General features: G+C 43.1%; 1 long non-coding RNA gene across 2 annotated transcripts; it reads left to right on the top strand.

The window, feature by feature from the left end:
- Positions 1-15846: 15846 nt before the first annotated feature.
- On the top strand, positions 15847-17312 carry LOC115168832 (uncharacterized). Of its 2 annotated transcripts, XR_003870761.1 has the most exons (4): positions 15847-16011; positions 16827-16936; positions 16979-17143; positions 17284-17312. It is a non-coding gene; the product is annotated as an uncharacterized LOC115168832 (long non-coding RNA). The 2 variants fall into 2 exon arrangements; XR_003870760.1 differs by lacking the exon at positions 17284-17312 and having other exon boundaries at positions 16979-17190.
- Positions 17313-27689: the final 10377 nt, after the last annotated feature.

Here is a 27689-nt window from a genome sequence, read left to right as displayed (position 1 = left end):
TTGCTGCACACCATCTGCTGCCTGCACAGGGACAGTTACAGCGTGCTGCACAGGGAAATGTCTGCTCTTATCGTGCCCTTCACGTCCACTGTAAGCTACTATCTCTGTGGATGCACAGATTGAAAAAATTGGCTCATTCTGGGAAAGCAGAAGTCGTTCTTAGTTTTAGCCAGATGAACAGCTGCAAATGTCTGATCACCTCTGCAGTTGTCCTGCCAATAGAAGAGTGGCTGAGCTGCTGTCTTGTGGTTTGAACCATGGGTCTCTCTGTTCTATTTTCTATTGTATACTTGGAGGTCACCAGCATGCATCTCTATGGATGCAAGTAGCTGTAATTCTAATGCATGGGCAAACTGTGTGACAGAGAAAGAGGGAGGCTACAGTAGGTCCATCTGTCTGTTTTGACTATTGTATTGATCCAGCTGAATCCAGTGATCAACTCTGTAAACACATGTTGAGTTTGTCAATCCTAACATGTGTGTGTATAGCCTCCTGTTCTCTCCCTGCCAATTATTAACCTGTGAATATGTACCCACTTAATTACCCTCCGTTTGAGCGGCTTTCTGTTAGCCTGGCCCACCGCCAAATTCTCAAATATGAATGAGTCAGTGGTGAGGATGAATAACAACATGGAGTTTAGTGTCTATTTATTTTGGTGTCATTTTGCAGTCTATTTTTCACACAGCGGGGACAAGTTTTCTAGTATGTTCAACGATACTGTTTCATTGTGATGGGAAGGTAAGTTGTTGTTACCCAGATCCATGCACCCCTTCAATAATGTAAAGAAACAGGTACTCTCCTATTTGAAAATGTCAGCGATAGCAATCCGATTTTATAGGTTACATAGAGAAAGAAGTTGCATATGAGACTTTGCACTCAAGTTACCCCACCTGGCAGTCATAGTTCAGTGAAATGCTTGGATGAAGAGGTTCAAGCCTGCCATCTAGTGGCTGGAGAATAAAGAAAGATCAAAACATCTAGTCAATAATACAATGAATGTCCATTTCTCTCAGAAGAAAATACTATTAGATGCATTGCTACAATAAGTGGATTAAACATGTGGGAATACAAAGCACAATAAAGCATACAAAATACTGCAAATCTAATTCCTTTTGAAATATTGTAGAAAAGAGATGAGTCTCTTTGGGATCAGTTACTGCCCAGCACATCTTCCCTGTCAAGCACATGTTTCCTGTTCTATATTTCTCCTGCTAATGTAGGTCTGGGTCTGTGATTGCAAGCCAATAAACATTTAATTGTGTGCAGAACAAAAGCTATAGGCCACTTGTTGTTTTTAATGCTTCCATGTTACGTAGCCCCTCACTGTCCGTAATGATTACTAAAGGATTTCAATTAGAACTCAAAGGGATTACTACAACAGCTTGCTGCTTTCCCCTCTTCTCATGATAAATTATTATGCGTTGTGGCTGGACTTTGGTAATAACTGCACTTGTCTGTGTGTTCCATTACGGAGGGATATGAGTTGTGAAATGAGATCACTGACTACTCTGCTATCAGTGATTGTGCTATAAAACATTATGGGGCAGAACAGAGTAAATTACATGACATGATGGTGAGCGGGGTGCTCCCTCCTCTCCTCTCTTGGGTCGTTCCACCTCAAAGCACAAGAAAGAGGATTTTGACACCCACCATCTCAGATTGTTCTGAAATCGTTTCTGTACTTACTAACATATGATTCGCATTCCTGAAACATTATTTTGTTGAAATAAAATTTGATCTCTGAGAAATTAAGGTAATTGATTGCACCCAAATTGGCACTTTTTTTATTTATTTATAGGATTCAGATAATATTCTAAAAAGATAGTACTTAACATCCATTTTGGACCAAACTTATTCCTACCAATGAGTAAGACATGACGAATCCCGCAAAATGGTCCAATGCCACCCATGGACTACTCACACCCCATGCCAATCCAACAACCAGTACACACTATCAGTTCACTAGTATGGAGCTGCTGCTTGGAGTATTTCTTCTCCATACTATAATGTATTCCCTGTGCATCTAGTTTATTCTCCCCTGATCAGAGAAATTAGTAATTTAAGTCACTTGCATTATTTACCATAAAGTAGTGTGAACGTACCTGTTTTTTTTAACACTAGATGCTGCTGTTCCTGCTGTGCCACCACACAGTTTTGTCCATTTTGCTGGTCTCTTGTGTTTATTAAATAGATCACAACATTTTCCTTGCAATTTTAGGTAGAAAACCAATTTTTCTCATGATGAAAATAATCATCCTCACAATTAAAGCCAGTCCTCCATGAAAGCAATTCAGTTTGTCCTTCTCTTGGCAACCTAATGCTTCAATCCAACTCTCCTTAGATAGTCCAACAAATGGCCGCTCTGAGAGGGCTATCCCTATGATGTAATTATCATATGAAGACGTTGATGGATAAATGGGCTAGGGACTAAAATGGTGTGACAAGACAACCCTAATAAAAGCAGTTATATGTATTGGGATTAATCCCATAACATTGAAACCATTAGAACTGCTGTAGCCTAATGGTTTGCTTGTTCATCAGGAATTGTCTAACAGCAACTAATCCCTTTTGAAGGAAATAAACCAGAGACAGAGGGGCCGTTATCTGGACACACATTAAGCCCAAAACAAGGACAAACTTGCTTTCATGGAGGACTATTTGAAATGTGAGTATGACCACACAATTTATTTTCATCATGAGCCAAGTCTATTGGTTTTCTACCCAAAGTTGCAAAGGAAATGTTGTGATCTATTTAATAAGCACAAGAGAACAGCAAAATGGATGTGTGCTGTATAGCGGGAACAGCCACATCTAGTGGTTAAAACATGCTACTTTCATACTACTTTATTGTAAATAATGCAAGCGACTTCAATTAATAATTTCTCTGAAAAGGGAAGAAAAACACCATCCCCAGATTCACAGGGAATACATGACATAGTATGGAGAAGCAATACTCCAAGCTGCAGCTTCATACTACTTCTCAAACATAGAACTTATACTGGTTGTTGGTGGGATTGGTGGGGGGGGGTCCATGGGTGACTTTTGATTTAAAAAAATATATATATTCCTTGGTAGGAAGACATTTGGTCCAAATCGGATGTTGGGCAATCCTACCTGTTTCTAACTACAGAAACCATTTGAGAAGAATTTAATATGGTGGGTGTCATGGCTATCTGAAATGACATGTAACAACTCCCCTCTACTTTTCTTTCCTCTCATCCTCCTCTTTCATCTCCTGTCTGGTGTTTATTAATAAAGACAGGCAGGCCATGAGCTGACTACTGTATATATCCTGTAGATCATCTCTATCATTATGGGAGATCGCTGTATCTGAGAAATGTCATAACACCCTGATCGATTGGGCCAACCATGATATCATATCAAGGTCATGAAATTAATTATCATTGTCATCAACAGTATATGCTGAGAAAGACATGGGAGGGAGATATGATGGTGAGATATGATGGGGTGTGTTTATACCAGAGTGTTTGAGGATGGTTCCTGCATCTGTGTGGGTTTTCCATTAGAGTTTTAGAGACAGACAGACAGAGTTTATGATGCTTAGTTCCATTATAGCAGTCTGTCACAGAACTGGGCCGGTAGACCCCCCCCCCAGCCAGCTCTGCCACTTGTGCTGTTCAGTGAGCCTCTCTATCGGTTGTGCAGTGTCTCTGTCTCTCTGTGACACTGGGGGACATCAGAAGCGAAGTTAAGCAGTTCCATCAAGGATCTCCGGGGCCATCCTCAGAAAATGAAACCGTCTCTAAACAGGTAACTCAATTTAACTCCTGGCTGCATCTCTGCTGCGCTACAAGCACAAATACTTTCCCAGCTGATTGGATGAGGTAACAGAGCCAGAAAGAGCAACAGGAGCGGTCTATGCCACCTAAATTGCCTGGACATTGTCAGGGGAAGCTTTTTTCCCCTATAAATGGAGGAGTGGAAACTGAGGAGCAGAAAGGTTCAAGTTTTTCCCCTCCTTTTCAATCAATGGAAGGGACTGGCTTTAATCAGGGCGGTATGGAGTGCTGAAGATGGCAGAATGGAGAGTTGCTCGCCTGGAACCGCTCCCAACTTTACCCACTGTTTCAAAGGAATCTTGATTGTACTGGAGAGGATACACCTTGTCCCTGCCGTCACTAAGAGATTCAGAATGAAACCACAGGAAAGTGAACAGGTGAAAGTAAAATATCAGCTCAAGCTGCAGAAATGCCACTTTGAATTGAAGACAACTTATATAAAACTGATATATATACTGCTCAAAAAAATAAAGGGAACACTAAAATAACACATCCTAGATCTGAATGAATGACATAATCTTATTAAATACTTTTTTCTTTACATAGTTGAATGTGCTGACAACAAAATCACACAAAAATAATCAATGGAAATCCAATTTATCAACCCATGGAGGTCTGGATTTGGAGTCACACTCAAAATTAAAGTGGACAACCACACTACAGGCTGATCCAATTTTGATGTAATGTCCTTAAAACAAGTCAAAATGAGGCTCAGTAGTGTGTGTGGCCTCCACGTGCCTGTATGAACTCCCTACAACGCCTGGGCATGCTCCTGATGAGGTGGCGGATGGTCTCCTGAGGGATCTCCTCCCAGACCTGGACTAAAGCATCCGCCAACTCCTGGACAGTCTGTGGTGCAATGTGGCGTTGGTGGATGGAGCGAGACATGATGTCCCAGATGTGCTCAATTGGATTCAGGTCTGGGGAACGGGCGGGCCAGTCCATAGCATTAATGCCTTCCTCTTGCAGGAACTGCTGACACACTCCAGCCACATGAGGTCTAGCATTGTCTTGCATTAGGAGGAACCCAGGGCCAACCGCACCAGCATATGGTCTCACAAGGGGTCTGAGGATCTCATCTCGGTACCTAATGGCAGTCAGGCTACCTCTGGCGAGCACATGGAGGGCTGTGCGGCCCCCCAAAGAAATGCCACCCCACACCATGACTGACCCACCGCCAAACCGGTCATGCTGGAGGATGTTGCAGGCAGCAGAACGTTCTCCACGGCGTCTCCAGACTCTGTCACGTCTGTCACGTGCTCAGTGTGAACCTGCATTCATCTGTGAAGAGCACAGGGCGCCAGTGGCGAATTTGCCAATCTTGGTGTTCTCTGGCAAATGCCAAACGTCCTACATGGTGTTGGGCTGTAAGCACAACCCCCACCTGTGGACGTCGGGCCCTCATACCACCCTCATGGAGTCTGTTTCTGACCGTTTGAGCAGACACATGCACATTTGTGGCCTGCTGGAGGTCATTTTGCAGGGCTCTGGCAGTGCTTCTCCTGCTCCTCCTTGCACAAAGGCGGAGGTAGCGGTCCTGCTGCTGGGTTGTTGCCCTCCTACGGCCTCCTCCACGTCTCCTGATGTACTGGCCTGTCTCCTGGTAGCGCCTCCATGCTCTGGACACTACGCTGACAGACACAGCAAACCTTCTTGCCACAGCTCGCATTGATGTGCCATCCTGGATGAGCTGCACTACCTGAGCCACTTGTGTGGGTTGTAGACTCCGTCTCATGCTACCACTAGAGTGAAAGCACCGCCAGCATTCAAAAGTGACCAAAACATCAGCCAGGAAGCATAGGAACTGAGAAGTGGTCTGTGGTCCCCACCTGCAAAACCACTCCTTTATTGGGGGTGTCTTGCTAATTGCCCGTAATTTCCACCTGTTGTCTATTCCATTTGCACAACAGCATGTGAAATTTATTGTCAATCAGTGTTGCTTCCTAAGTGGACAGTTTGATTTCACAGAAGTGTGATTGACTTGGAGTTACATTGTGTTGTTTAAGTGTTCCCTTTATTTTTTTGAGCAGTGTGTATATATATATATATATATATCATACACTACCGGTCAAAAGTTTTAGAACACCTACTCATTCAAGGGTTTTTCTTTATTTTTACAATTTTCTACATTGTAGAATAATAGTGAAGACATCAAAACTATGAAATAAAACATATGGAATCATGTAGTAACCAAAAAAGTGTTAAAGAAATAAAAAAATATTTGAGATTTCAAAGTAGCCACACTTTGCCTTGACGACAGCTTTGCACACTCCTGGCATTCTCTCACCCAGCTTCATGCGCTACATTTTGTGTGAATTTCTTTCCTTAATGCATTTGAGCCAATCAGTTGTGTTGTGACAAGGTAGAGGTGGTATACAGAAGATATCCCTATTTAGTAAAAGACCAAGTCCATATTATGGCAAGAACAGCTCAAATAACCAAAGAGCAAAGACAGTCCATCATTACTTTAAGACGTGAATGTCAGTCAATACGGAACATTTCTAAAACCATCAAGTGCTATGATGGATCTGGCTCCCATGAGGACCACTACAGGAAAGGAAGACCAGAGTTACCTCTGCTGCAGAGGATGTTCATTAGAGTTACCAGCCCAAATAAATTAGAAATTGCAGCCCAAATAAATGCTTTACATACTTCAAGTAACAAACACATCTCAACATCAACTGTTCAGCGGAGACTGTGTGAATCAGGCCTTCATGGCCTGCAAGGAAGCCACAACTAAAGAACACCAATAAGAAGAGATGTGCTTGGGCCAAGAAACACGAGCAATGGACATGTGTATTTCCCACCGTAAGGCATGGAGGAGGTGCTGTTATGTTGTGGGGGTGTTTTGCTGGTGACACGGTCTGTGATTTATTTAGAATTCAAGGCACACTTAACCAGCATCGCTACCACAGCATTCGGCAGCGACACGCCATCCCATTTGGTTTGGGCTTAGTTGGCTATTTTTACGAAGGAGAGGGATGGAGGGCTACATCAGATGACCTGGCTTCCACAATCCCCCGACCTCAACCAAATTTGAGATGGTTTGGGATGAGTTGGACCGCAAAGTGAAGGAAAAGCACCCAACAAGTGCTCAGCATATGTGGGAACTCCTTCAAGACTGTTGGAAAAGCATTCTTCATGAAGCTGGTTGAGAGAATGCCAAGCGTGTGACAAACTGTCATCAAGGTAAAGGGTGTCTATTTGAAGAATCTATCCATCTATCTATCTTAGACTTGTTTAACACTTTTTTTTTGTTACTAAATGATTCCATGTGTTATTTCATAGTTTTGATGTCTTCACTCTTATTCTACAATGTAGAACATTTTTTAAATAATGAAAAACCCTTGAATGAGTAGGTGTTCAAAAACTTGACCAGTAGTAGTAGTGTGTGTTTGATATATATCACACACTACTGTTCAAAAGTTTGGGATCACTTAGAAATGTCCTTGTTTTTGAAAGAAAAGCATTTTTTTTGTCCATTTAAAATAACAAATTGATCAGAAATACAGTGTAGACATTGTTAATGTTGTAAATGACTATTGTAGCTGGAAATGGCTGATATTTAACAGAATATCTACATAGGCGTACAGAAGCCCATTATCAGCAACCATCACTCCTGTGTTCCAATGGCACGTTGTGTTAGCTAATCCAAGTTCATCATTTTAAAAGGCTAATTGATCATTAGAAAACCCTTTTGCAATTATGTTAGCGCAGCTGAAAACTGCTGTACTGATTTAAAGAAGCAATACAACTGGCCTTGTAGTTGAGTATCTGGAGCATCAGCATTTGTGGGTTCGATTACAGGCTCAAAATGGCCAGAAACAAAAACTTTCTTCTGAAACTCGTGTGTCTATTCTTGTTCTGAGAAATGAAGGCTATTCCATGCGAGAAATTGAAGATCTCGTACAACGCTGTGTACTACTCCCTTCACAGAACAGAACAAACTGGCTCTAACCAGAATAGAAAGAGGAGTGGGAGGCCTCAGTGCACAACTGAGCAAGAGGACAAGTACATTAGTGTCTAGTTTGAGAAACCGACGCCTCACAAGTCCTCAACTGGCAGCTTCATTAAATAGTACCCGCAAAACACCTGTCTCAACGTCAACAGTGAAGAGGTGACTCCGGGATGCTGGCCTTCTAGGCAAAGTTGCAAAGAAAAATCCATATCTCAGACTGGCCAATAAAAAGAAAATATTTTAAAAAATGGGCAAAAGAACACAGACACTGGACAGAGGAAGATTGGAAAAGAGTGTTATGGACAGACAAATCTAAGTTTGAGGTGTTTGGATCATAAAAAAAAATAACATTTGTGAGATGCAGAAAAAATGAAAAGATGCTGGAGGAGTACTTGACGCCAACTGTCAAGCATGGTGGAGGCAATGTGATGGACTGGGGGGGTGCTTGGGTGGCTTTGGCGGTCTTTCCTGTGGCTCAGTTGGTAGAGCATGGTGTTTGCAACGCCAGCATGGGGTGTGCAATGCCAGGGTTGTGGGTTCGATTCCCACGGGGGGCCAGTACAAAAAATAAATAATAATACAAATATGCATGAAATGTATGTATTCACTACTGTAAGTCGCTCTGGATAAGAGCGTCTGCTAAATGACTAAAATGTAAAGTGGGAGACTTGTACAGGGTAAAAGGGATCTTGAAGAAGGCTAGCACTCCATTTTGCAACGCCATGCCATACACTGTGGACGACGCTTAGTTGGAGCCAATTTCCTCCTACAACAGGACAATGACCCAAAGCACAGCTCCAAACTACGCAAGAACTATTTAGGGAAGAAGCAGTCAGCTGGTATTCTGTCTATAATGGAGTGGCCAGCACAGTCACCGGATCTCAACCCTATTGAACTATTGTGGGAGCAGCTTGACCGTATGGTACGTAAGAATTGCCCATCAAGCCAATCCAGTTTGTGGGAGATGCTTCAAGAAGCATGGGGTGAAATCTTTTCAGATTACCTCAACAAATTGACAACTGGAATGCCAAAGGTCTGCAAGGCTGTAATTGCTGCAAATTGAGGATTCTTTGACGAAAGCAAAGTTTGAAGAACCCAATTATTATTTAAATTAAAAATCATTATAAACTTAACATCTTGACTATATTTCCTATTCATTTTGCAACTCATTTCATGTATGTTAATTTGGAAAACATGGACATTTCTAAGTGACCCCAAACTTTTAAATGGTAGTGTATATTACCTAGGATTTATTATTAGCTTACGAGAGCTACTCGGTTTTGACAAAACTGAAAGTGAGTCGGTTCCCTTGCGTGGGAGCCCTGTATCACAGAGGGTTGTGAAATGGATCTCATTATTGTGACAGCTAGATTAGCTCCAATGAGAAGAGGGGCATCATTCTCCTAACATTCATTACGTCACTCAGTCCCTGGCTCTGTTATTAGGCAAAATGATATCATGATAACTTTGACTTACCACAGACCTGCTTAGTAGTCAGCGTTAGTGCATCCAGGAAAGTCAATTTGACGAGTGCAATTTAATGTTGAGCTCAACAATGCTATCTCCTATCGTCATTAATTACAATAAACGTAGCCCAGTTAATTATTCTAAATGAGTTAGTTACAATGAAAATGCCAATGCGGTTGATGCAGTGTGTCTGTCTGTCCTTTCCTTTCTGAGAGGACCCACTCATTTAGCTACAATGATAAAGAAACGGGTATCCAAAAGACTCAATTGAGCTCAGGTGCATCCTGTTTCCAATGATCATTCTTGAGATGTTTCTACAACTTGATTGGAGTCCACACCTGTCTATATAAAGTCCCATAGTTGACAGTGCATGTCAGAGCTAAAACCAAGCCATGATGTTGAAGAAATTGTCCGTAGAGCTCAGAGACAGGATTTGTGTCAAGGCGCAGATCTGGGGAAGGGTACCAAAAAAAATTATGCAGCATTGAAGGTCCCCAAGAACACATTGGCCTCCATTCTTAAATGGAAGAAGTTTAGAACCACCAAGACTCTTCCTAGAGCTGGGAGCCCAGGCAAACTGAGCAATTAGGGGAGAAGGGCCTTGGTCAGGGAGGGGACCAAGAACCCGATGGTCACTCTGACAGAGCTCTAGAGTTCCTCTGTGGAGATGGGAGAACCTTCCAGAAGGACAACCATCCCTGCAGCACTCCACCAATCAGGCTTTTATGGTAGAGTGGCCAGACAGAAACCACTCCTCAGTAAATGGCACATGACAGCCCACTTGGCGTTTGCCAAAAGGCACAAAGACTCTCAGACCATGAGAAACAAGATTCTCTGGTCTGAAACAAGATTGAACTCTTTGGCCTGAAAGCCAAGTGTCATGTCTGGAGGAAACCTGGCACGATCCCTACAGTGACGCATGGTGGTGGCAGCATCATGCTGTGGGGATGGCGTTTAGCGGCAGGGACTGGGAGACTAGTCAGGATCAAGGCGAAGATGAACATGATGATGAACCTTCCAACAGGAAAACGACCCTAAGCACAGCCAAGACAACGCAGGAGTCGCTTCTTGTAAGTCTCTGAATGTCCTTGAGTGGCCCAGCCAGAGCCTGGACTTGAACCCGATCGAACATCTCTGGAGAGACGTGAAAATAGCTGTGCAGCCACGCTCCCTATCCAACCTGACAGAGCTTGAGAGGATCTGCAGAGAAGAATGGGAGAAACTCCCCAAATACAGGTGTGCCAAGCCTGTAGTGTCATACCCAAGAAGACTCAAGGCTGCAATCGCTGCCAAATGTTTTTCAACAAATTACTGAGTAAAGGGTCTGAATACTTATGTAAATGTGATATTTGTTTATTTTTATAAGTTAGCAAAAAATTCTCAACCTGTTTTTGCTTTGTCATTGTGGGTGGGTTAGGATTTTAAAAAATTAGAAGGCACTGTATGTGAAGATGCATGAAGAACCCACCCAGCTCTTTCAGTAAAGGGCCATCAACTCTACCTCCCTGTTACCCAAGTGCATCTTCCAAAATCTACTACTTGCTCTGAATAGACTTACAAACCTCCCATTTTATAAGAGCTTTGAAAGGGCTGTTCCCCTTCATTTCTTCTTTCGCATTTAGAGGGCATATGCGTGTCCCAAGTCTAAATAGCGCCTCTCCAATAGATCACCAGCATTGATTTTCAATGAACATCCAACCTGCTCTCAGACCGTAGGTCTAATTGAAACAAAGGGGAGGACAGAAAAGTGATGTTGAGGCACAGGTTCCAAAACAAACTATTTTACACTGCTTTCTGTGTCATGCTGAGAGAGAAAGAAAGAGTAACTGAGTAGCGATAGAAAGCAGTCAGTGAGAGTGATTGTAGCCTGCAGAGTACCACCATTACGCTTATGAAATCGCATGATCAGACTTTCAATAAGATTGCAGCCATAAATTTGTAAATGCGGACAAAGCCCTCCCTTGCCTCACTTCCATCCTTTTACAAGGTCCAATGTGTTTCTGCAATCCAATCGGGCTACAAGGCCACAAGGAGTTTCTCCTTGTTTCTCAAATCCCAGAACAAATCACAAAGCCCAGCAAATCTAGGAGGCTGGTCGGCCCGAGGACTGGCCCCAGGCTTAGATTCACTTTATTTGAGTGATTACACAATTATTACCAGCCGCCAATCCGCTCGCTGTTGTGTGTGCGTCGTCACAAGGGCACTTCGGGGATTTACGCTGTTCTTCATTATTAAAATTTTAAATAGGCATGCTGATAAAGTTTATCCAAAACTTTTAAATAGATTAGTTTCCTGCTGCAAGGCCTAACCCTCGTCACAGGACCAGACTAATGAGAGATAAGAAAAATGGAGATAAGACAGAGGGGATGGAGGAAAAAAGGGAAGTGGAAAAGTGTGCTGAAAAAGTATCTTCTCCCTCGTCGCTGTAGACTATGGGGAATACAACAAACACCACCATGCTGAAACTTGCCAAAATCCTCACAATCATTAATTAAAGCTAGAATCCTTAATTTAAAACAATGACAGAGATATCCCTGCCCCTGTTTCACCCAAATCCTCAATCGTTCATTACTAAATTCTTCTTTTAGAAGGCAAATATCATCAGTGAGAGTTGTGGGAGTATGGAGTGAATAGGAGAGGAGTGCCATAGGCTCCCACTCCTTTTCTATCTGTCCGTGTAGTCCAGCTGAAGTTGGCCCTCGCACCTCTGTTTGATTATTTCTTTATCTCTCTCCGGCTGGCTGGCAGTGAGTAACAGCAGTGACCTGCCAGATTGCTTCCTGGACCATATTTCCTGGGATGACTCCTGTGTTGCTGTTCGCTCCTGAGGTCACTGGATTTACGCTGGTTTTTACAAATCTCTGAAACACACAGAGCCACTATTTATTTCATGAACAAAAGTGTGGTTTGATAAATAATGTGTGAAATAAACATTTTCTGTGCTATGGATAGGCTGCGGAACAGTGAGCAAGTGAGTCAGGTATAATTTCGGTGCAGACATTAACTTCTGTCAATGGTTGTCGGGGAAAGGCGAGGACATTTGACTGTGAAATTAAACGGCTGCAGCTCTAGCGTGTGTGTGTGCGTACGTCAAAGGAGGGCATGTCTTTGATCATATGCAGTCACTGAAATGTATTTTCTATCTTTCACACTTGCACACACACACGCACACCCACCACCTCTGTTTACCTTGTTGCCTTTATGTGGGTGACATTTCTCTCTGCCTTAATTATGTGGCTGTCACTCATGTAAACGGTGTCTTTGAAGTCTCCCCCATGTTAATGGCCCTGGCACCTTTTTACAGAGGAAACAGCTCAGCAAGGTCACTGCAGACAAGGCCCCATCTGTCTCTGTGTAGCTCTCCTCTCCTGGATCCCAGATCCACCATTACACAGGCAATCGTCCCACCCCGCCAGTCACCCCACAGCCCCCGGGGAAGGGACAATGGACCATCAATCTGATTTGCCCTGCTTATGACAGCATTGGCCAGATCTCAGCCCACTAACCCCCTTTAAGTATTACAAGTATCACATTCTTAATGGTATGTGGTGCGATGGTGTTTAGTGTCTGTTTTCCTGCCTGTATCCCAGACCTTCACATGACTTCACAGCACATTTCATCACACCTGCTCTTCATTGTCACATTAAGATAATACACAGAGAGGGTTGATTCACTAGCGGACTTACCATTAGGCCTCACATCAAGGGGCCCATGAACTGGGTATAAAAATGTAACTTTGTTTTTACAAATTCTCCACTTGAAGCATAATAAATTAATAAAAACGTTCATCAAAATCCATCTGTTTAAGCTAGAGATGGCATGTTTTTTTTGGCTGCGTCTCAATCCACCGCATCCTCCAATGTCAGCCTTCCTCATCTGCAGTGGAATGTGGCCGAGCTATAGCAGTGTTTGTCAGACCAGGAAACATCCCAAAAATAGGTACAGAAACGTCTGTAGCGTCCGAGCAGCTTGGGCTACAAACTACATTGACCCCTCTATGGAAATAAAAAACTCTCACGAACATGATGGTGCTCGTGTTTTGCTCTACAACCCCCACGAGTGTCAGAAGGTAAGCTGGTACTGGGCCGATAAATGAATGGAAGTGAATAGGGCATTTCTACATGAAAAGGTATACGAGTAATTCATATTTTATTTCCTGAGCTTTATTATATCTCTTAGATATAGAACAGACACTTAAAAACACACTTCCTTTTGATTACATTTTTGACTATCTGATGTTCCATGTATGAATTCGTTATTCAATGCATTTCTATGGGCTAATAGCAGTGAGGCCAAATTCAATGTTTCATCAAATATACTAAAAAGAAATATAAAAACACAACTGTTTGAAATATTTTTCTGAGTTACAGTTCACATAAAGAAATCAGTCAATTTTAATAAATTCATTAGACCCTAATCTATGGTTTTGACTGGGCATGGGTGCAGCCATGGGTGGGCCTGGGAGGGCATAGGTCCACCTACTGGGGAGCCAGGCCCACCCAAACAGAATTAGCTTTTCCCCACAAAAGGGATTTATTACAGGCAGAAATATTCTTCAACACCCACCTCACCTCAGACGATCCTGCAGGTGAAGAAGATGGATGTGGAGGTCCTGGGCTGGCATGTTCACACGTGGTCTGAGGTTGTAAGGCAGCTTGTGGTATAGAAATTACCATTCAATTCTCTGGCAACAGCTCTGGTGGACATTCCTGCAGTCAGCATGCCAATTGCACTCTCCCTCAACTTTTATTGTCCCCAGCACAAAGTGCACCTGTGTAATGATCATGCTGTTTATTCAGCTTCTTGATATGCCACACCTGTCAGGTGGATGGAATATCTTGGCAAAGGAGTAATGCTCACTTACAGGGATGCAAACACATTTGTGAAAAGAATTTGAGAGAAATAAGGTTTTTGTACGTATTGAATATTTCTGGGATTTTTTTATTTCAATTCATGAAAGGTGGGACCAACACTTTACATGTTGCGTTTATATTTTTGTTCAGTATATATATTGATTTTCCCATGATGTCAAGCAAAGAGGCACTGAGTTTGAAGGTAGGCCTTGATATACATCCACAGGTACACCTCCAATTGAAACAAATTATGTCAATTAGCCTATCAGAAGCTTCTAAAGCCACGACATCATTTCCTGGAATGTCCAAGCTGTTTAAAGGCACAGTCAACTTAGTGTATGTAAACTTCTGAGCCACTGAAATTGTGATACAGTGAAGTATAAGTGAAATAATCTGTCTGTAAACAATTTGTGTCATGCACAAAGTAGATGTCCTAACCGACTTGCCAAAACTATAGTTTGTTAACAAGAAATTTGTGGAGTGGTTGAAAAACGAGTTTTAATGACTCCAACCTCAGTGTATGTCAACTTCTTACTTCAACTGTATGTGTGTGTGTGTTTTATACCTACAGTACATGGGTCCAAAAAAATCTAAATCAAATAGCTAAATGATCCTTGGTATGACTTAAAACAATTCCATATGTTTGCTTTCTAGAAACCCAGCCCCGGGCCCTTAGACTCTTAGACAATATGCGTTGTCTTTGTAAAAACACAGGTGCTGCTGATAATAATGACGTGGTCATCAACGTAGGGGCAGAGGACATGCATGTGTAGCCCATGTATCAGATACTGTCTAGCCAAAAAGAGTAAGTCATGTCATCCTCTTTTTTACCAGACAGCGTCAGATACATGGGCTAAATATAATAAGACAGACAGGCGATGTTACTCTCGATCGGATGCTTTCACCGGTGAGATAGTTTCAGCCACTTGCGAATTGAAAGGAAAGTTAGTGGGTGTGCTTTTCATATGTGGGATTATTTTGGGATGAACATGCGAAGGTAACCTACTTCTTGAAGTGATTTGTTTGACAATCAGATGAAAACATCATGACTGGTTGTATTCATGGCATATTAGTAAAATGTAATACATATTTATAGTTAAATTATGTCTTTATTATAAATCCCATAAAAATGTATGGGAGGGGGGGCCTCAGACTGGCCTCTGCCTGGGGCCTCCAAATCACTATATCCGCTCCTGGGTTGATGTGCTGGAACAGTTGTGCTGCTGCTGTGCCCTGTGTACTGGGCTGAAGGCATAGATAAGTAAGCAATAATGGCATATCCATGTATTGTAGGAGTAGTGTGCTTTCACAGTGCAGCAGCAGCATATCTCTGAGCATAATTCTCTGTGACAGTCACGAAGTTGAAGTCTGTCGGTAAACTCACCCAACCATTCACTTCTACCACTTAGGAAACCAGACACCATTTAAAAGTGCATTGGCTAAACCTTGAAAACCGCCTGCAGACTACCTCTCCTCTCCTCTCCTCTCCTCTCCTCTCCTCTCCTCTCCTCTCCTCTCCTCTCCTCTTCTCTTCTCTTCTCATCCTTTTTTCTTGTACTCTCTCATCATGTTAGGAGACATGGTATTCCTTAGTGGAGCTGACGCAGGAGAATGTGATGTGAATGCTGGTGCTCCCTGCCCATACAGCAGCTCTGATAATGTGATGTGAATGCTGGTGCTCCCTGCCCATACAGCAGCTCTGATAATGTCTCTGTAATGCATTACATACCTCAAACAGAGTATGCTTCTTATAAGCCCAAAACAGGAGAGACAGCCAGACAAACAGCACCTATGGCTTACTGTAGGCCAACAGGAGGAAGAGTTAGACATGTAATCTATGTCCTGTATGGGTTACTGTAGGCCAACAGGAGGAAGAGGTTAGACATGTAATCTATGTCCTGTATGGGTTACTGTAGGCCAACAGGAGGAAGAGGTTAGACATGTAATCTATGTCCTGTATGGGTTACTGTAGGCCAACAGGAGGAAGAGTTAGACATGTAATCTATGTCCTGTATGGGTTACTGTAGGCCAACAGGAGGAAGAGTTAGACATGTAATCTATGTCCTGTATGGGTTACTGTAGGCCAACAGGAGGAAGAGTTAGACATGTAATCTATGTCCTGTATGGGTTACTGTAGGCCAACAGGAGGAAGAGTTAGACATGTAATCTATGTCCTGTATGGGTTACTGTAGGCCAACAGGAGGAAGAGGTTAGACATGTAATCTATGTCCTGTATGGGTTACTGTAGGCCAACTGGAGGAAGAGTTAGACATGTAATCTATGTCCTGTATGGGTTACTGTAGGCCAACAGGAGGAAGAGTTAGACATGTAATCTATGTCCTGTATGGGTTACTGTAGGCCAACAGGAGGAAGAGTTAGACATGTAATCTATGTCCTGTATGTGTTATTGTAGGCCAACAGGAGGAAGAGTTAGACATGTAATCTATGTCCTGTATGGGTTACTGTAGGCCAACAGGAGGAAGAGTTAGACATGTAATCTATGTCCTGTATGGGTTACTGTAGGCCAACAGGAGGAAGAGGTTAGACATGTAATCTATGTCCTGTATGGGTTACTGTAGGCCAACAGGAGGAAGAGTTAGACATGTAATCTATGTCCTGTATGGGTTACTGTAGGCCAACAGGAGGAAGAGTTAGACATGTAATCTATGTCCTGTATGGGTTACTGTAGGCCAACAGGAGGAAGAGGTATGTCCTGTATGGGTTACTGTAGGCCAACAGGAGGAAGAGTTAGACATGTAATCTATGTCCTGTATGGGTTACTGTAGGCCAACAGGAGGAAGAGTTAGACATGTAATCTATGTCCTGTATGGGTTACTGTAGGCCAACAGGAGGAAGAGGTATGTCCTGTATGGGTTACTGTAGGCCAACAGGAGGAAGAGTTAGACATGTAATCTATGTCCTGTATGGGTTACTGTAGGCCAACAGGAGGAAGAGTTAGACATGTAATCTATGTCCTGTATGGGTTACTGTAGGCCAACAGGAGGAAGAGTTAGACATGTAATCTATGTCCTGTATGGGTTACTGTAGGCCAACAGGAGGAAGAGGTTAGACATGTAATCTATGTCCTGTATGGGTTACTGTAGGCCAACAGGAGGAAGAGGTATGTCCTGTATGGGTTACTGTAGGCCAACAGGAGGAAGAGGTATGTCCTGTATGGGTTACTGTAGGCCAACAGGAGGAAGAGTTAGACATGTAATCTATGTCCTGTATGGGTTACTGTAGGCCAACAGGAGAAAGAGTTAGATATGTAATCTATGTCCTGTATGGGTTACTGTAGGCCAACAGGAGGAAGAGTTAGACATGTAATCTATGTCCTGTATGGGTTACTGTAGGCCAACAGGAGGAAGAGGTTAGACATGTAATCTATGTCCTGTATGGGTTACTGTAGGCCAACAGGAGGAAGAGTTAGACATGTAATCTATGTCCTGTATGGGTTATTGTAGGCCAACAGGAGGAAGAGTTAGACATGTAATCTATGTCCTGTATGGGTTACTGTAGGCCAACAGGAGGAAGAGTTAGACATGTAATCTATGTCCTGTATGGGTTACTGTAGGCCAACAGGAGGAAGAGGTTAGACATGTAATCTATGTCCTGTATGGGTTACTGTAGGCCAACAGGAGAAAGAGTTAGATATGTAATCTATGTCCTGTATGGGTTACTGTAGGCCAACAGGAGGAAGAGTTAGACATGTAATCTATGTCCTGTATGGGTTACTGTAGGCCAACAGGAGGAAGAGTTAGACATGTAATCTATGTCCTGTATGGGTTACTGTAGGCCAACAGGAGGAAGAGGTTAGACATGTAATCTATGTCCTGTATGGGTTACTGTAGGCCAACAGGAGGAAGAGTTAGACATGTAATCTATGTCCTGTATGGGTTACTGTAGGCCAACAGGAGGAAGAGTTAGACATGTAATCTATGTCCTGTATGGGTTACTGTAGGCCAACAGGAGGAAGAGGTTAGACATGTAATCTATGTCCTGTATGGGTTACTGTAGGCCAACAGGAGGAAGAGTTAGACATGTAATCTATGTCCTGTATGGGTTACTGTAGGCCAACAGGTGGAAGAGGTTAGACATGTAATCTATGTCCTGTATGGGTTACTGTAGGCCAACAGGAGGAAGAGTTAGACATGTAATCTATGTCCTGTATGGGTTACTGTAGGCCAACAGGAGGAAGAGTTAGATATGTAATCTATGTCCTGTATGGGTTACTGTAGGCCAACAGGAGGAAGAGTTAGACGTGTAATCTATGTCCTGTATGGGTTATTGTAGGCCAACAGGAGAAAGAGGTTAGACATGTAATCTATGTCCTGTATGGGTTACTGTAGGCCAACAGGAGGAAGAGGTTAGACATGTAATCTATGTCCTGTATGGGTTACTGTAGGCCAACAGGAGGAAGAGGTTAGACATGTAATCTATGTCCTGTATGGGTTACTGTAGGCCAACAGGAGGAAGAGTTAGATATGTAATCTATGTCCTGTATGGGTTACTGTAGGCCAACAGGAGGAAGAGGTTAGACATGTAATCTATGTCCTGTATGGGTTACTGTAGGCCAACAGGAGGAAGAGGTTAGACATGTAATCTATGTCCTGTATGGGTTACTGTAGGCCAACTGGAGGAAGAGGTTAGACATGTAATCTATGTCCTGTATGGGTTACTGTAGGCCAACAGGAGGAAGAGTTAGACATGTAATCTATGTCCTGTATGGGTTACTGTGTAGGCCAACAGGAGGAAGAGGTTAGACATGTAATCTATGTCCTGTATGGGTTACTGTAGGCCAACAGGAGGAAGAGTTAGACATGTAATCTATGTCCTGTATGGGTTACTGTAGGCCAACAGGAGGAAGAGTTAGACATGTAATCTATGTCCTGTATGGGTTACTGTAGGCCAACAGGAGGAAGAGTTAGACATGTAATCTATGTCCTGTATGGGTTACTGTAGGCCAACAGGAGGAAGAGTTAGACATGTAATCTATGTCCTGTATGGGTTACTGTAGGCCAACAGGAGGAAGAGTTAGACATGTAATCTATGTCCTGTATGGGTTACTGTAGGCCAACAGGAGGAAGAGTTAGACATGTATTCTATGTCCTGTATGGGTTACTGTAGGCCAACAGGAGGAAGAGGTTAGACATGTAATCTATGTCCTGTATGGGTTACTGTAGGCCAACAGGAGGAAGAGTTAGACATGTAATCTATGTCCTGTATGGGTTACTGTAGGCCAACAGGAGGAAGAGTTAGACATGTAATCTATGTCCTGTATGGGTTACTGTAGGCCAACAGGAGGAAGAGGTTAGACATGTAATCTATGTCCTGTATGGGTTACTGTGGGCCAACAGGAGGAAGAGTTAGACATGTAATCTATGTCCTGTATGGGTTACTGTAGGCCAACAGGAGGAAGAGTTAGACATGTAATCTATGTCCTGTATGGGTTACTGTAGGCCAACAGGAGGAAGAGTTAGACATGTAATCTATGTCCTGTATGGGTTACTGTAGGCCAACAGGAGGAAGAGTTAGACATGTAATCTATGTCCTGTATGGGTTACTGTAGGCCAACAGGAGGAAGAGGTTAGACATGTAATCTATGTCCTGTATGGGTTACTGTAGGCCAACAGGAGGAAGAGTTAGACATGCAATCTATGTCCTGTATGGGTTACTGTAGGCCAACAGGAGGAATAGGTTAGACATGTAATCTATGTCCTGTATGGGTTACTGTAGGCCAACAGGAGGAAGAGGTTAGACATGTAATCTATGTCCTGTATGGGTTACTGTAGGCCAACAGGAGGAAGAGGTTAGACATGTAATCTATGTCCTGTATGGGTTACTGTAGGCCAACAGGAGGAAGAGTTAGATATGTAATCTATGTCCTGTATGGGTTACTGTAGGCCAACAGGAGGAAGAGGTTAGACATGTAATCTATGTCCTGTATGGGTTACTGTAGGCCAACAGGAGGAAGAGGTTAGACATGTAATCTATGTCCTGTATGGGTTACTGTAGGCCAACTGGAGGAAGAGGTTAGACATGTAATCTATGTCCTGTATGGGTTACTGTAGGCCAACAGGAGGAAGAGTTAGACATGTAATCTATGTCCTGTATGGGTTACTGTGTAGGCCAACAGGAGGAAGAGGTTAGACATGTAATCTATGTCCTGTATGGGTTACTGTAGGCCAACAGGAGGAAGAGTTAGACATGTAATCTATGTCCTGTATGGGTTACTGCTGTTCAAACTAACCATCCCTGGTGGTGATGCTGGTGTAACTTTGCATAAGATAAAAATGTCAGGGAAAATCCTGCCCTCTCTCTGATTTCAGCCGTCTTCCTTTTCATACTGTTTTTACCCTCCCTACACTCCTGGCAGTCGTCTTATCCGCAGTGCCCACCTAGGAAGCATCCCCTTAAGCAGCTCTCGAAACCAGCAAATGTCACTTTTTCAGCCAATATAAATGTCCCTATCATCCAGAGAGAGGACTCACAGAGAGTGGGGGGGGGGTTTGTCTCCACAATGCAAGGCCCTTAAGGTTAAGTTGTTTTTTTAAGCGGCTTCTTCCTCTTCCCCAACTTCTAATATGACACAAATCCCGCTGACATTGGAATGTTTCTTGTCGTCAGGTTGGCTTAAGGTGTATTAGTCCCCTTTTTTTGCTCCAGTGTTTGTTCCAGTTTGTATACAACTGAGGAACCAGCGGGGGAACCCTGGCATGTGTAGCCTCTATCCCTGGCTGGGTGTTTTAAAGACTGGCCCCTGCTCAAGGCGAAGGTGGTTGGCCAAGCATACTGTACTCCAATCCTGCAGGGGTTTTGAACATGATCCCTCAAACAGTCTGGATTGTTATTCACCTGGAACTGGCTGTCCACTGAGCTCAGACTGCCATGCAGCCCAAAATGCCACTATAGTTCTTCAGCTATATTTTTTCTGTCTTCTTTTCTATTTCCTGTTGTTTTTGAATCTTATTTGATTTGAATCCCCACCTATGAAGTCCCATAGCACCATAAAAAAAACAGACAGATAGGCCAGGCAGGATAGAAAGCCTGATTCATGCAGTGTCTGTCTGCTCTCTCACCATCATAGCAGACTATTGTCTCTCTACAAATACCCGGATGGAACGTCAGATCTGCATGGTGGTGTGAAGCCCTGTTCTCTTTGGCAAGGTGAACGTAGAGGGATTTCACATCAGTTAAAGGGAGCATGGCTAGGACAGGACTACATCTCCTCTCAAGAGCCTGAGCCCTGAGGTACAGATCCAACTTCCCACTGGGAAAAAAAATAGTTGAATCAATGTTGTTTTCACGTCATTTCAACAGAAAATGTAATGTGAGGATGTTAAATCAACATAGAAAACTGATATGGATGAAAAAAAAGAAAAAGTAATCAATGTAAAGGGATTTAGCCTTTTCTTCACCCAGCCTTTTACCTAAATCCTATGACATGGTGAAATGTTTTGTTGAATTCACATAAGTTAACAACTCAAGAACGCCTGTGCCCAGTGGGTTGTGTGTGTGTGAGCAGGAGGATTAGGCTGCTTACCCTACGTGCCTATGGAAATTCCATTTATCAAGGTGTAGACACAGGTACCTCCCCAGTTCCAGTGTAGCTATATATCCCTCTAGGGAGACATAAGGAAAACAGTGAAACATCCTTGGGAGACACCGTTAACAGCCAGTGATGAACCACCATAATCAGGATCATAATTTATGGCGTTAATAGGAAGTGGAGTAGGGCTACAGTGCAGGTATATTCCATTAGACAACTGTTTGTGTTTAGCGATCCAATCCCTGATTAGCATGATAAAGAGCATCTCTTCAACTATGAGACACATTGCCTATTTCTTATCATTTATTTTTGACCCCCTTTTTCTCTCCCAATTACAATCTTGTCTGATCGCTGCAACTCCCCAACAGGCTCAGGAGAGGTGAAGGTCAAGTCATGCATCCTCCAAACCGGAAGCCAGCTGCATCAATGTGTCAGATGGAACACTGTGCAACTGATGACCGAAGTCAGCCTGCAGGCATCCGGCCCGCCACAATGAGTCGCTAGAGCACAATGAGCCAAGTAAAGCCCCCCCCCCGGCCAAACCCTCCCCTAACCCGGATGACGCTGGGCCGATTGTGAGCCGCGCTATGGGACTCCCGATCACGGCCGGTTGTGACACAGCCTCGGATCGAACCCGGGTCGGTAGTGACACTTCAAGCACTGCGATGCAGTGCCTTAGACCTATGCACCACTCGGGAGGCCACTTCCTTCTACTTTCAATCCATGAGTACTGGTTTCTAATTTTCCCATGCTGGGATTTTTTATGTCTTAATCCCTTGGCATATTGCAGGAGATTTTCTTTCTAAAAATTAACTAGCCCCTTGAGACTGCATAGATAGCAGCTGCTTTTCTGCCACTTGGCGAGTTTTCAACAAACAAAGTGGCTTATTGCAAACTGGAAGCGTTCACACATTAGCTGTTTTTAAGGGCTGCGTGAAATTCTAGGAGTATCATGCTGCCGCTTGATAGAATTTGTGTAAAGCAAACTTATGAATGTGATGTGGGAACCAGGGGAATCTTTAGGAGAAAATCCTGTTTTTGTAGAAGCTCTTTGGCAGCATGTGTGCTTTGGGTGATGTTGCAGTACTGGGAGTAAAAAAACACAGACAACATGGAGGAATTCTAAGGAGATGCCTGGCTGCTCACTCTAGCTGTAAACTCCAATGCGTCTGCCACTTACCAGGGTTAGTCAATCAAACCTGCTCTGGGGCTCCTGTCAAAATCAAAATTAATCTACCAATCAAGGCATAATCAATCGCACCACTGATAGATATATATATACTGCTCAAAAAAATAAAGGGAACACTTAAACAACACATCCTAGATCTGAATGAAAGAAATAATCTTATTAAATACTTTTTTCTTTACATAGTTGAATGTGCTGACAACAAAATCACACAAAAATAATCAATGGAAATCCAATTTATCAACCCATGGAGGTCTGGATTTGGAGTCACACTCAAAATTAAAGTGGAAAACCACACTACAGGCTGATCCAACTTTGATGTAATGTCCTTAAAACAAGTCAAAATGAGGCTCAGTAGTGTGTGTGGCCTCCACGTGCCTGTATGACCTCCCTTCAACGCCTGGGCATGCTCCTGATGAGGTGGCAGATGGTCTCCTGAGGGATCTCCTCCCAGACCTGGACTAAAGCATCCGCCAACTCCTGGACAGTCTGTGGTGCAACGTGGCGTTGGTGGATGGAGCGAGACATGATGTCCCAGATGTGCTCAATTGGATTCAGGTCTGGGGAACGGGCGGGCCAGTCCATAGCATCAATGCCTTCCTCTTGCAGGAACTGCTGACACACTCCAGCCACATGAGGTCTAGCATTGTCTTGCATTAGGAGGAACCCAGGGCCAACTGTACCAGCACATGGTCTCACAAGGGGTCTGAGGATCTCATCTCGGTACCTAATGGCAGTCAGGCTACTTCTGGCGAGCACATGGAGGGCTGTGCGGCCCCCCAAAGAAATGCCACCCCACACCATGACTGACCCATGCTGGAGGATGTTGCAGGCAGCAGAACGTTCTCCACGGCATCTCCAGACTCTGTCACGTCTGTCACGTGCTCAGTGTGAACCTGCTTTCATCTGTGAAGAGCACAGGGCACCAGTGGCGAATTTGCCAATCTTGGTGTTCTCTGGCAAATGCCAAACATCCTGCACGGTGTTGGGCTGTAAGCACCTGTGGACGTCGGGCCCTCATACCACCCTCATGGAGTCTGTTTCTGACCATTTGAGCAGACACATGCACATTTGTGGCCTGCTAGATGTCATTTTGCAGGGCTCTGGCAGTGCTCCTCCTGCTCCTCCTTGCACAAAGGCGGAGGTAGCTGTCCTGCTGCTGGGTTGTTGCCCTCCTATGGCCTCCTCCACGTCTCCTGATGTACTGGCCTGTCTCCTGGTAGCGCCTCCATGCTCTGGACACTACGCTGACAGACACAGCAAACCTTCTTGCAACAGCTCGCATTGATGTGCCATCCTGGATGAGCTGCACTACCTGAGCCACTTGTGTGGGTTGTAGACTCCGTCTCATGCTACCACTAGAGTGAAAGCACCGCCAGCATTCAAAAGCGACCAAAACATCAGCCAGGAAGCATAGGAACTGAGAAGTGGTCTGTGGTCCCCACCTGCAGAACCACTCCTTTATTGGGGGTGTCTTGCTAATTGCCTATAATTTCCACCTGTTGTCTATTCCATTTGCACAACAGCATGTGAAATTTATTGTCAATCAGTGTTGCTTCCTAAGTGGACAGTTTGATTTCACAGAAGTGTGATTGACTTGGAGTTACATTGTGTTGTTTAAGTGTTCCCTTTATTTTTTTGAGCAGTGTATTTAGTGGTGTAATAACAATACTTTTCTGCAATGCAGGTTTGATTGAATACCCGCTGTATTCTCAGCATGGTACAGGCAGAGACAATATGGTTTTTATTGTATGGAAGTGTAGTTGGTCTCGCTGTAGGTTTTCCCTCTCCGACCTGCACTGTGTTCCTATCTTCCATGCTGAAAGATGCCCTGCAGAAAACTGGACACACATTCCTCTTCAGAGCTAGTGTTGATCTGCTACTAACATGGAAGAGGGTCCCCTATGGTGCCCGTGATGATCATGTGGAGTAGTTTCAAGTATTATTAGTCATATCAATGGGATATGCATGGTATAGATCATCCAATGTAATGCTTACTTGCAGGTTCCTTCTCGGCAATGCATCAACAATAAGAAATAATACAAGATATGAACATAAAGTAAATGTCTGTTGAATACAATCGACATTTGAGTGTAAGTACAATACAGGAAGGCACAATTTATTGTATAATATTTTCACATGTATTGAGGAAAGGGGGGAAGGGAGTGTATGGTCAATTATAAGAGAAGGGTACGAATGAAAGGAGCCTGGTAAAACAACCCCATACACTGAATAGTAGGTTTAGACTTTTAGCACTTTTAACAGCATTTTAATAGCTCATAAAAGTAGATTTGATATTTTAATGAGATTTAGCATTGTTCCACATCTGTAGTAAAATGTAATTATCTTAGAAAACTATGTTTGTGTTTTACACACCATTAGAGTTACCAATATACTCCACTTTCCCATAACTACGTTATTCATTATTATTCTCCAGTGGGTAACCTTTATTGGAGTAAATCTATTACCAGTAATCTCATCATGATTTAACAGCACTGTATAGCAGCATAGAATATAAGGATACTTTATATCCAGAGTGGCGCAGCAGTCTAAGGCACTGCATCTTAGTGCAAGATGCGTCACTACAGTCCCTGGTTCAAATCCAGGCTGTGTCACATCCGGCGGTGATTGGGAGTCCCATAGGGCGGCGCACAATTGGCCCAGCATCGTCCGGTTTTGGCCGGGGTAGGTCGTCATTGTAAATAAGAATTTGTTCTTAACTGACTTGCCAAGTTAAATAACGGTTAAATAAAATAAACTAATAATAAGGGTACAATGTATACACTTTAATGGACTGCATCTGTTATGTGTAATCTGATAAGATTTAACAGCACTGTATAACAGCATAGAATATATGGATACTGCATCTATTATGTGAAATCTGATAATGATAAGTGTGCTGTGTAGCAGCCCTGGCCCCGTTTGTCTCCTCTGCAACGTCGAGACTCACACAAGTGAGTCATGTTGGAACTGACAGCAGATATTTATCACTGCCCGCCTGTTTGTGCCTCAGCTTCAGTACGGACAGTTTTTTTCTGTCAATCTAGCAGCCTATAATAAGCACTGGAGTTTAGCACTAATAACACAGCCTTCACTGTTCATCTCAGCCCCCTCCCCCCTCTGTAGGACAGGAAATAGATCTGAACAGGTTCTGGAGAAACCCTCCCAGGGTATCACCAGTTGGACGCTGGTTGTGTAAATACACCAAAACATCTGGAACGGATTGTGACTGTGCGTGCCGGTGCTGCATATGCATAATTGGCTCCGGGAAATGTTTTCATCTGTGAAATTCAAAAGTTTTGCATCATATAAGACGAATATACTTTGGCTAACATGGCCTTCCCTTTCAGCAGTTCACACTGTCACTATGAATATGTCCCATACACCATAACATTTGATGCATGTCAGGTGTTGTAAAATCACAGGTTTCTTAAAAGGTTCTGCCACCTACTGAAAATACTCTTATTATTATAAGAATACAAAACCTGCAGTGGGTCTTGATATGCAAGGGGATGAGTTGTGAAATAACATTAGGATACATTGCACACAGCGAGAGATGGAATTGCTGCTGACTTTATGTTACCTGGGCTATATAAAAGCTTTGGAAAATAACTGCAAAACATTCTGCATCAACAAACATTTGTGGAAAAGGAGTGACCCTGAAGGAAGCTTTTCTATTTGTTTTTTTTGTCTCAAAACGGAGTGTAATTATGGAAACCTATCCCTGCAGTAAAGTCATGATTGCTGTCGAAAATTGCTGTCTTAATGGGCTGATATTTGCTTTTAGTGGTCTTTCAAATGACCTTCTGAACTTGGGATGTAACATAACACATCCTTCTAAAAGCATTCTGAAATGACTAGCTTCATCTCTGTTGTTTGTGCCCTGCTACAATTTAAAGTATCTATCAATCATGTCGACAGGGCTGTGTCTTCCAGCTTATTTCCACCTGTATGTGAGTGGAATAGTGTATTATTTATCCACAAACACTGCTCCTCCTCCCTGATGGATACCTGCAGTCTGAGAATGGCCTCTATGTTTGAATGTAAAAGGCCCCAACTCTGGCCACACTGGTCATTTTATTGGTTCTTCCCGTTTCCTGCTTGTTGCATTAGTTTGCCCACAGGGATTTCTTTTGGCACATTCAAAGAGATTTGGGTTAATAATTGATGGTGCGATTTATAGACTGTAGTGCCTGAAGTTCAATTGCAAGCATCCACTTAAAAGGAAAGGATTCTTTTCACCCACTGTGTTTGCCGCAGAGAGAGAGTGCCTTGATTTATATCTTAACTTTGATGTCAAGCTACCGTTAAAGTTAAGACCAGGAACATAATGCTCTCAATACCATTTCCGAAGCAATTCCCATCCTTAAAAGATATTATTTGCGGTGAATGTATTAAACATTAAGAATGGAAAGGGATGCAGGATATTGATTAATTGACTACTCTATGTGCAGTATGCCCTCACTGTGTGTATTTGTGGAGTGGAGGATGCTTGGCTCTTCAACCGTTAGTATCTTGAGGAAAGACCAGGTCTACAGTTTGTCAAACATAATTGAAGTCTGAAAAAATGTGTTCTTTGCTCTTTTGTACGTAGAATGGTTCAATGTTTGTTTGATCAACCCCTCGGTTTGATTAGGTTAGATGCAAGCGAAAGGGGTTCTTAATATAAACAAGTGCACTAGAGATGCTCACACTGATTAAGAGTGATTATCATTTTGTTAGCCCAGGATACACTATATATACAAAAGTATGTGGATACCCCTTCAAATTAGTGGGTTTGTTTATTTTAGCCACACCCGTTGCTGATAGGTGTATAAAATCGAGAACACAGCCATGCAATCTCCATAGACAAATATTTGCAGTAGAATGGCCCATA

Source organism: Salmo trutta, chromosome 30, assembly GCF_901001165.1.
Source record: "Salmo trutta chromosome 30, fSalTru1.1, whole genome shotgun sequence".
Taxonomy (NCBI): domain Eukaryota; kingdom Metazoa; phylum Chordata; class Actinopteri; order Salmoniformes; family Salmonidae; genus Salmo; species Salmo trutta.
This window is presented reverse-complemented; position numbering and strand designations above follow the sequence as displayed.